The 2689-nt window shown below is 51.7% G+C and overlaps 1 pseudogene; it reads right to left on the bottom strand.

The window, feature by feature from the left end:
* Window positions 1-1601, bottom strand: part of LOC102822702 — a 4446-nt pseudogene extending 2845 nt beyond the window's left edge.
* Between the last annotated feature and the right edge of the window lie 1088 nt (window positions 1602-2689).

The raw sequence follows: 2689 nt of genomic DNA, 5'->3' as shown, positions 1-2689 counted from the left end.
AATCTCTTATGAAGTCTCACTTGCTATCATCCTACTATCAGTAATATTACTAAATGGCTCATTTACATTAACTTCCCTTATTCAAACTCAAGAACATATCTGACTAATTTTTCCCACCTGACCACTAGCTATAATATGATTTATCTCAACTTTAGCAGAAACTAATCGGGCTCCTTTCGACTTAACAGAGGGAGAATCAGAACTAGTCTCCGGATTTAACATAGAATACGCCGCAGGTCCATTCGCATTATTCTTCCTAGCAGAATATGCTAATATTATCCTTATGAATGCTTTAACAACAACACTATTCCTAGGTGCATACCACAACCCACTAATTCCGGAAGCCTATACAACAAACTTTATAATCAAAACTATACTATTAACAATTAGCTTTTTATGAGTTCGAGCATCCTATCCACGCTTCCGATATGATCAACTAATACACCTTTTATGAAAAAATTTTCTCCCCCTAACTCTAGCTCTATGTATAATTTATGTATCTATACCTGTAATATTAGCAAGCATTCCCCCACAAACATAGAAATATGTCTGATAATAGAGTTACTTTGATAGAGTAAAACATAGAGGTTCAAATCCCCTTATTTCTAGAATTTTAGGATTTGAACCTAAACCTAAGAATTCAAAAATCTTCGTGCTACCATACACACCATATTCTAGTTGTTGTTGTTGTTGTTAAGTGCCGTCGAGTCGGGTCCGACCCATAGCGACCCTGTACAGGGTTTCCGAGGGTGTAAATCTTTACGGGAGTAGAAAGCCTCATCTTTCTCCCGCGGAGCAGCTGGTAGTTTCGAACCGCAGACCTTAAGGTTCGCAAGGTCAGCTAAATAAGCTATCGGGCCCATACCCCGAAAATGTTGGTTTATATCCTTCCCGTACTAATTAATCCAATTATCTTTGCCACTATTCTATCAACTCTTATCTCAGGAACATTAATCACAATAATCAGCTCTAACTGACTTATAGCCTGAATAGGACTAGAAATCAATATATTCGCTATTATCCCATTAATTATTAAGCAACACAACCCACGCTCAATTGAAGCCGCAACAAAATATTTCCTAACTCAAGCAACAGCCTCTTATAATCTTATTCCTAGCCTGGGGTAGGGGCTGCATGGTGGGTTGCAAGGTCTTCCGACCGAGTCCGGACACCTGCCCAGAGCAGGGTGGTTGCTCCTGAGGCTGCTCGGCGGGCTCACTCTCTCCTGGCGGGCAGGGTCCTCTCAGGGGTGTCCGCAGCGAAGCGTCACCGCCAGGCTCTGGCTCCGCGCTCACAGCGTTCTCCCTTTGGGGGCTGGGAGGGCGCGACAGGCGGCGGGCGGCTGGAGCCCGGTGCTGAACTTCTTCTTGAGGTTCAGGTACTTGGCGCCGTCAGCGGGGTCGGTGGGGACCATGGCCACGGCGTTGACCAGCTGCTTGAAGTGTTCGCTGGCGCGGGCCCGCAATTCAGGCTCACCGTTCGGGCTCGCCGCCCAGAGCGCCCTTGAAGTGCTCCAGCAGCTAGGCATTAAGGACTTGGTGCCCGGTCAGGGCGGGGAAGCGCAGCACCGTCCCCAGGCTCAACTCCACCATCCCCTCCATCCTTGGCTCCACTCGGGCTGGTGGGCGGCTCATCCAGTCCCCATCTCGGCCACAGGGACTTCCGCTCCGCTTCTAGAGGCTGGGTGTCCGCTGGGCACTGACTCCCCCAAGACCCGCCCTACACCCCACAGTTCGGCTCTGCATCTGCCAGCTGCTTCCACAGGGACAAGCCCCCGCCGCCCGGCCGGAGTCCAAGGCCCCGCCCCCCACCCACTTCCGGTTTCCATGTTTTCTCCCTGGCGTGCCCCCCATCTTTTGTTTTCATTCTTTAAAACATGGAGGCTCCACAGTCACTCCTCCAGGGCGTTTCGTGGATCACACCCATTCTTCCCCTAGGCCTCTAGGCTTGACCTCTTCCATGCTCCATACTGAGGAGCTGGTGGACCCTCATCTGGCCCAGGGTTGGAGCCCACAGGCCCCCCTGCTCCTCGCACGCCCCCTGGCGGCCGCCTGCCCAGTCCAGGCCCGGCCTTTGTGCGCTCCCTTGAGGGGTGTCCTCAAGTTGCTGGTTAGCTCCCAGCCCTCCTTCCCACTTGCCCCCGCCCTCCTGTTCTCGGGTGCTTCAGATTGAGACTGTGGCCTCGCCCTCCGGTCCGCTCCCTCCCAGGACCATGGCCTCCTCCGAAGTGTCGCGTGCCTGGTGAGCCCCCTCATTCCCAGGCGCTGCCCAGCCCGCGGACCCTCCCCTGGCTGCGCTTCCTAAACCAGGGCCCACCCTGATCTTACCCCCCTTTCTGGGCTCCCAGTTTCCGGGCTCTGATGGTGACCTGAGCCATGGCCCTTTTCCCTGGACTGGGGGCGCCAGAGCCGGCTTTCCAGACCAGGATCCCCGAACCCCGGCTTTCTCCCGCTGTACAGGACCAGCAGGCGTGTGTCCACCCCGTTCCCGCGATGGCTCCCTGAGTCTAGCCATGTGTTTTTTCAAATGACTAACATCTCAACTTTTTAAGTAGCAATTTTTTTTTTTTAATTAAATGTTTTTATTTTGCATTGAGTGTAAGTTTACAGGGCACATCATCAGCTTCACATTCAACCATTCATATAGCTTGTTTCATTACATTGATTATTATCCCCTCCATATATCACCA

This window comes from Chrysochloris asiatica, unplaced genomic scaffold, assembly GCF_000296735.1.
Source record: "Chrysochloris asiatica unplaced genomic scaffold, ChrAsi1.0 scaffold01577, whole genome shotgun sequence".
In the NCBI taxonomy this organism is placed as follows: domain Eukaryota; kingdom Metazoa; phylum Chordata; class Mammalia; order Afrosoricida; family Chrysochloridae; genus Chrysochloris; species Chrysochloris asiatica.
Note: the sequence above shows the minus strand (reverse complement) of the source record. Positions and strands in the feature narration are given on the sequence as shown.